Source organism: Tenrec ecaudatus, chromosome 6 (assembly GCF_050624435.1).
Source record: "Tenrec ecaudatus isolate mTenEca1 chromosome 6, mTenEca1.hap1, whole genome shotgun sequence".
NCBI classification, from domain to species: Eukaryota; Metazoa; Chordata; class Mammalia; order Afrosoricida; family Tenrecidae; genus Tenrec; species Tenrec ecaudatus.
This window is the reverse complement of record NC_134535.1, coordinates 168,860,981-168,867,990: the sequence shown is the minus strand read 5'-3', so window position 1 is coordinate 168,867,990 and position 7,010 is coordinate 168,860,981. Positions and strand designations below refer to the sequence as shown.

Sequence of the window (7,010 nt, the reverse complement as noted above, 5' to 3'; positions counted from 1 at the left end):
ATGAGTAAATTGTTGACTTGTACAGACTAAAAATGTGACTGGACACTATGCAGACAATGAGGCTTGGAGATTGGGCGAAACTTTCAATAATACTCATTTACAAAGGCTACACTAAGACATGTCACAAAAAAGCAAAGAGGGTATGAGAATACCACACACATGGTATTCTTGAGTTGTCAAGGGCAGCTTCAAACCAAGAGATTTGAATCAAAGTCCAATGACTTCCAATCAATAACCTTGGGACAGTGGTCAATTTCTTCTTCTCACGCTAGGGCATTGTGTCAGTCTGAGTTGACTAGAGCAATAAATCCAAACAATAAATCCAAACAAGAAAGAACTTTATATCAAAGAGTACATATTTGTATATTAAGAAAACATCACATCCCAGTTCAGATCGAGTCCATAATTCCGATATTAGTCTATATGTTTGATACCAATCTATAAATTCTTCTTCAGGCTCATGCAGCACATGCAATGATGCCAAATGCAGGTGGAAAGGCCACAGGCCAGTGGGTGGAAAGTCTTGTGGATCCAGTGGCACTGAAAGTATCTCAACGCTGGCACGGGTCCCCACGTGGCTTCTCCAGCTCCAGGAGTCTAGCATAGCTCCATGTGTCCTGTCAACAGGAATGTCTCTCAGGGAGAGTTTTCACCTCTAGAGCAGTTTGTGGGTTCAAATCTCTCACTTTCAGTTAGCGGTCAAGTGTTTCATCATGGGACCCTCGGGGCTTCCTAAACACAACCACAATAAGAACAGCAACAAATACATTCACAGGTTATGCATTGTTGAGGCCTCCCTCTGCCGAATATTAAAAGCAATAAGTCTTCAAGATGTAAGTTTTATATTATTCCACACACGATTATAATACTTTCTTAGCTTTTATACAATATAAATACCCAAGCGGCATCAAGAAGAGAATATTTTCTTTTTTCTGAGAATCCAAGTTGAAGCCTAAACTCAAATTGTGATTATGAAAAATATCAACAGAAAGATGACAGATTTCTCCGATCAACCTGGGAAAACCTTATTTTAATTTTGCTTCTGGGCAGTCACATAAGTGGAGCATGAGAGGCAAACCACAAAGCCAACTGTGTGCTAAGTGTTGTATTTTGTGACTGGATTGCCAGTTGTACATGTTTAAAATGCTGTTAATAATTTCAACTGGATACTTGCCTGGCAGGGGGGATGCCATGATCACGAAGGTGGTTTCCCCAGGCGAGGCTTATCCATTGCACTACGGATGTGCTGACCCCTGCGATCTCCCCAAATGTGGAAAACTCGACTGCATCATTTGTGGTAGTGGGGGACTGCGTTCGTGCTCTCCTCTTAAAAAAAAAAAAAGAAAGAATTTCAATTGGGAAAAAATCCTAGAATACCATTGTGCTAATACACACACACACACACACACACACACAATTTTTCATCAATTGAAAGAAGGAAATAATTATTCTTTGGTTTCTAGTTCATGTGTCCGACATATTTCAGTTGGCATTGACAAATTACTGGTTAACTGGAAAAATTAAGGCACACGAATCATTTCCACCTCATAATAAACTAAGGGCAAACATACTAAAGTCCTTTGGATGACCATAGAGTTACCCATATAAGATTTTTTTTTTAAATCATTTTATTGGGGGCTCATACAACTCTTATCGCAATCCATCCATCCACCCATTGCATCAAGCATGTTTGTACATTTTTTGCCATCATCATTCGCAAAACATTGGCTTTCTGCTTGAGCCCTTGGTATCAGGTCCTCTTTTTTCTCCTCCCTCCCTGCTCCCCCCTCCCTTATGATCCCTTGATAATTTATAAATTATTGTTATTTTGTCATCTTACACTGTCTAACATCTCCCTTCACCCACTTTTCTGTTGTATGTTCCCCAGGGAGGGGGTTACATGTAGATCCTTGTAATCCGTTCCTCATTTCTACCCCATCTTCCCTGCACCCTCCCAGTATCGCCACTACTAGTCCTGAGGGATTCATCTGTCCTGGATTCCCTGTGTTTCCAGTTCCTATCTGTACCAGTGTACATCCTCTGGTCAAGCCAGATTTGTAAAGTAGAATTGGGGTCATAATGGTGGCGAGGGGTGGAGAGAGGAAGCATTTAAGAACTAGAGGAAAGTCGTATGTTTCATGGTTGCTATACTGCACCCTGACTGGCTTGTCTCTTCCTTTTGGCCCTTCTGTAAGGGAATGTCCAGTTGCCTACATGGGCTTTGGGTCCCCATTCATCACTCCCCCTCATTCACAATGATAAGAGTTTTTGTTCTTTGATGTCGATACCTCATGATCACACTGACTGGTGTGCTTCTCCCATGTGGGCTTTGTTGCTTCTCAGCTTGATGGCTGCTTATTTATCTTCAAGCCTTTAAGACCCTGGACGCTATATCTTTTGATAGCTGGGTGCCATCAGCTTTCTTCACCACATTTGCTTATGCAGTCACTTGTCATCAGTGATCATGTCAGGAAGGTGAGCATCACGGAATGCCAGTTTAATAGAACAAAGTGTTCTTGCATGGAGGGAGTACTTGAGTGGAGGCTCAATGTCCATCTGCTACCTTAATACTAAACCTATAAATATATGCACATAGATCTATTTCCCCATTGTCATATATAAATATATTTACATATGTACAGGCCTGTATTGAGACCTCTGTAAATGCCCTTTGCCTCTTAGCTCTTTCCTCTATTTCCTTTTACTTTCCTCTTGTTCCACTATCATGTTCAGCCTTCATTTGGGTTTCAATAATTCCTCTTAGTTACATTGTTCTTGAACAAGCCCTACTAGGCCTCTTACACCCTCCTCGCCACTGATTTTGGATCACTTTTGCTCTTGTCCCTGGGTTTAACACCATTTCCTTTCCCCTACCTCCCATACCCATATAAGATTCTATATACTATTTCAAATCAGAATTTTAAGGGTTTGTATCATGGCCATTAACAAACTTACAAAGCTGAGTATTTATTCTGATAATGTCGTTGTAAATGGTAAATTTTAAACCCTATGGAAGCAAACTAAAATTTTCAAGCATGACAACATAACATCATTTGAAATTGCTTTAAAATTGGAAAATATCACTATTTCCTTCTAATCACTAAGCCTAAAGTGTATTTTTCTTTCCTTCTCCCTGAAAAAATGACTTTAAAAAGCTTTCAAAAAGACTGTCAAGGTAATAACACAGTTTTCCTCGGCCATAAGTAGCTGTTGCACTGATTGCCCCTGCAGATTCTCTGGTCTCCGCCCTGATGCTGCTCTTCCTGATTTCAGACGTTCGTCAGCCAGAACCTGCAGGTGCTGGAGACATGTAAGTGTATGTAGGAATTGGTACTCTCCAGTGCAGTAGTAGTAGTTATGTGGCGGACTGCGAGCCACAAGGTCGTGGTTTGAAAAGCACCAGCCTCCCCAGGAGAAAGGGCTTTCTACTCCTGTATTCAGCTACAGTCTCCGAAACAACGGGCCAGTTCTACTCGGCCCTATAGAATCGCTATGAGTCAGCGCTGAGTAGTCTGCACTTCTTTTTTTGCTTTTTGAATGTGTGATGTTTTGTTGAGGTGCTACATTTGAAGTGTATGAGGAGGGAATGCGATACTAGGGGGAAAAGTTTATTAGGAAATTGGGAATTCAAGATATTTACATTTTTCCATCCTCTAACTTTGACTTCTAGCTAATAGTTTCCGTAAACCGAGCTTTGTCCTTTGAGCCCAGTGATGTCATTGCTTTTTCATTTGACTAAGGAGAAAAAGCCAGTGCTGACAAGTGGAAATGTGGGGTGCATCAAAAGCACCCACCGTGCCAGCTTATTAACGCCTGTGTGGATGAGCCCGGGCATCTGCATCTTCTAGTGTTTATGCCTTTGTGTCACTCCCTCCCTTGAGTGTGGGCAAGACTGGGGGACTCAATTCCAGTGATACAGCAAAATCAATGGTGTGACACCTCTGAGACTAAGTTATGAAAGACTGCTGGTTCTCTCTTGGGTCATCTGTCTCCCGCTCTGTCTTGGATTACATGTTCTGTGGGCAGCCAGTTTCCATGCTGTGAGCTGCCTGATGGAACGGTGGACATGGTGAAGAACTGAGGGAGGCCTTCAGTCAACATCCAGGGAGGAATTGAGTGAGGCCTTTAGTCCCTGGAGCCAAAGATTCGGAAGCCTACCAACAGCACAGTGTGTGAGCTTGAAAGCCAATGCCTGCTCAGTCTAACCTTCTGGTAAGACTGCAGCCCCAGTGGAAATCTGGCTGCAATCTCATTACAGAGCCTGAGCCAGAATCAACCAAGCTGCTCTCTGATTCTTAACTCTCAGAAAGAATAGTATCATAAACCCTGTTACAGACAGAGACCAATGTAAAGTTGATTATGGCAGATATAGGTAGGTCAACATATAGCATCTTATCATTTGATCTTCCTTTTGACCCATTTAAAAATTGTTTTGGCTTTTAACAGGGAGGTTGGGGCTACATGTGGATTAAGACCCTAGTGGATCCCCTCTGACCAGGGACTAGGGATGTGACTAGTCTTGCTATCGTGCAGAATGCATTGGAAAGGGGATTGTTGCTGAGGCGGTTAGGTTTAAATTTAGTGCCTTATCATTTGATCTCCCTCATGATCCATTTAAATTTCTACTTTTGTAATATTTTTGGCTTTCTTTCTATGGAAGTTTTTATCTGTTTTATTGTTATTGTTAGGTTTGGGATTTCTTGGTTGATTTTCAGTGCTTTTTTTGGATATGGAATCTGCCAGTACAGGTAAATCTAATGAGCAGTAACTGGATGAATAACTCCTTTGGGTGTGTCAGGGATGTTAGGGGAAATGGTGAGCTATGAACAGTGAGCGCAAGAATGAAGAAAATGTTCTAAAACTGATTGTGGTGATGACTACACAGCTCTTGTGTATGCAATCAAACTATGAATGGCATCATAGGTGAATTACATGCCAATAAAGCTGTGGAGAAAAAAATTAATTATGGTGTTATAAATGTTTTGGTTTTGATTCTCTAACATATTTTATCTCAATGCTTGTTAAGAAAAACACAGTAAAACCTACATCAGTCCAACAGTTTCAGAGACATTGGTTCCGTGTCTCTTTCTTATTCCTCCACCATTAACATAAACTCCCTGCCACCTAAGGTTTCTGCTTACTGATTGGACCCCAATCCACATGGTTAGCAGTTCGAAACCCCCAACAGCTCTGCAGGAGAAAGGCTTTCTAATCCTTTAAAACATTTACAGCCTCAGAAACCACCAGAGGGTCATGTAAGTCAGCATTGACGCACTGGCAGTCAGTCAATCGGCACACCTTTTATTACTACTTAAGACAAAGGACTGTTTGGTTTTTAAAAGACTACCGGCAGTATTTCTGGTGGAAGGTTAAAGATGATCTCAGGGCAATAATTTCAAGGGGTTCATCTAGTCTCCATAGTTCCAGAAAATCTAAGGTCAATAATAAGTTCAAATTCTTTTGTGCACCCCTCTGCCCCTTTTGATTGGTATTCTTTTTTGTAATTGTTGATCAAAATAGTAAATTTTTAAAATCTAATTCTGGAGGTAGTAAGCCACATATTTCATACTTCCTCCTGCAATTCCTACATCGTTTCTTCTGTTGCTCCAGACAAATAGGAAGCAATTTTGTACCTTGAATGCGGCTTGCAAACTTTTAAGCCTCTCGGTACTGCACAGTGAACCTGGAGGTAGAGCAGGAGCACTCAAGGTATTGTGAGGTCAATTAACTGGGATGTCCCATGAAACCATGATCCTAAACCATGACCCTAAGCCAAAGAACAAAACCCATTAGGCATTTGGTTGGACATAGCAGCTTCAACAACTTCTATTGTTGTTGTTGTTGTAAATATGTCTGTCTCACAACTTTTTTAAAAAAGGAAAAAAGTTTTAGTGGCATATACTTCACATGTCATACAATTCAATCATATTGAGAAGATTTCTACAACCGTCACCACAATCCATTTCAGAACAGTTTCTTCTCATCCTCATTGCTAGCTCACCATTTCTTCCAACCTTCCCTGCGGTGCCCCTATCCAGTTACCGTCTTTATCGAGCTACCGCTTCTAGAGAAATCATACACAGAAAATTCATACGAAATGCAAACAGGAAACAAAGAAGCAAGCACGCAAACAAACCCAACCCAACAGCAAAGACTAGGGAAAACACAGAAAAGGCTCAATCAAAGAGAAAACAAAACATACTAAAAACTGAAACAACTGTAACCAAAAAACCAAACTCACAGGCTTGGAGTCCATGCTGACTCATAGTGACCCCTCTGGGCTTCCGAGACTGAAACTGTTTACAGAAGCAGAAAGCCCCGTCTTTCTCCTGTGGAGCTGCTGCTGGTTTTGAACTGCCAGCCATATGGATGGCAGCCCTACCCGTACTCACTGTACCACCAGGGCTCCAGGCAAAAGCATGTCCCACACTTTGTTTATCCATTCATCTCTTGATGGCCCTTAGGTTTGGGCTATTGTGACTGGTATTGCAACATGTACGAGTCTCTGAGTTTCTGCTTTTAAGTCTGTTGGGTATATGCTAGAGTGGAACTGCTGGGGGGTATGGAGATTCTGGTGCCCTCATAGCTTACATCCTGGACTGCTAATCACAAGGTTAGCAGTTTGAAACCACATGCTGTCCATCCCGAAAGATGAGGTGTTCTACCCCAGTAAATATTTACAGTTTCAAAACAAATCTGCCCCATTGTCTCACTGTGAGTCCAAATTGACTCAGTGGCAGTGAGCTTGATGGCAGTTATGTTTTTTAGGTGTTTGAGGAACATTTTTGGCTACTAAATGCTGAGGTCATTTGTTATGCAACAATAGGCAAATTATGCAAGTGTTACCAGAGACCCTCAGTGACTCAAATGGACTCATTGGAGACTCAGGAGAATCAGCATCAGACCATTTTCTACTCATTTGTTAGTTGTGTTATATAATGCATACAGTAGGAATTCCCCAGAACTCACCAAGAGATAGGAGAAGGCCTTCAATTTGTGTGTGTGTGTGG

General features: G+C 41.6%; 1 non-coding gene across 1 annotated transcript; it reads left to right on the top strand.

Annotated features, from left to right (window-relative positions):
* The first annotated feature begins 1,166 nt into the window (after window positions 1-1,166).
* LOC142452310 (U1 spliceosomal RNA) lies at window positions 1,167-1,329 on the top strand. The gene has a single exon (XR_012785326.1). It is a non-coding gene; the product is annotated as a U1 spliceosomal RNA (small nuclear RNA).
* Window positions 1,330-7,010: the final 5,681 nt, after the last annotated feature.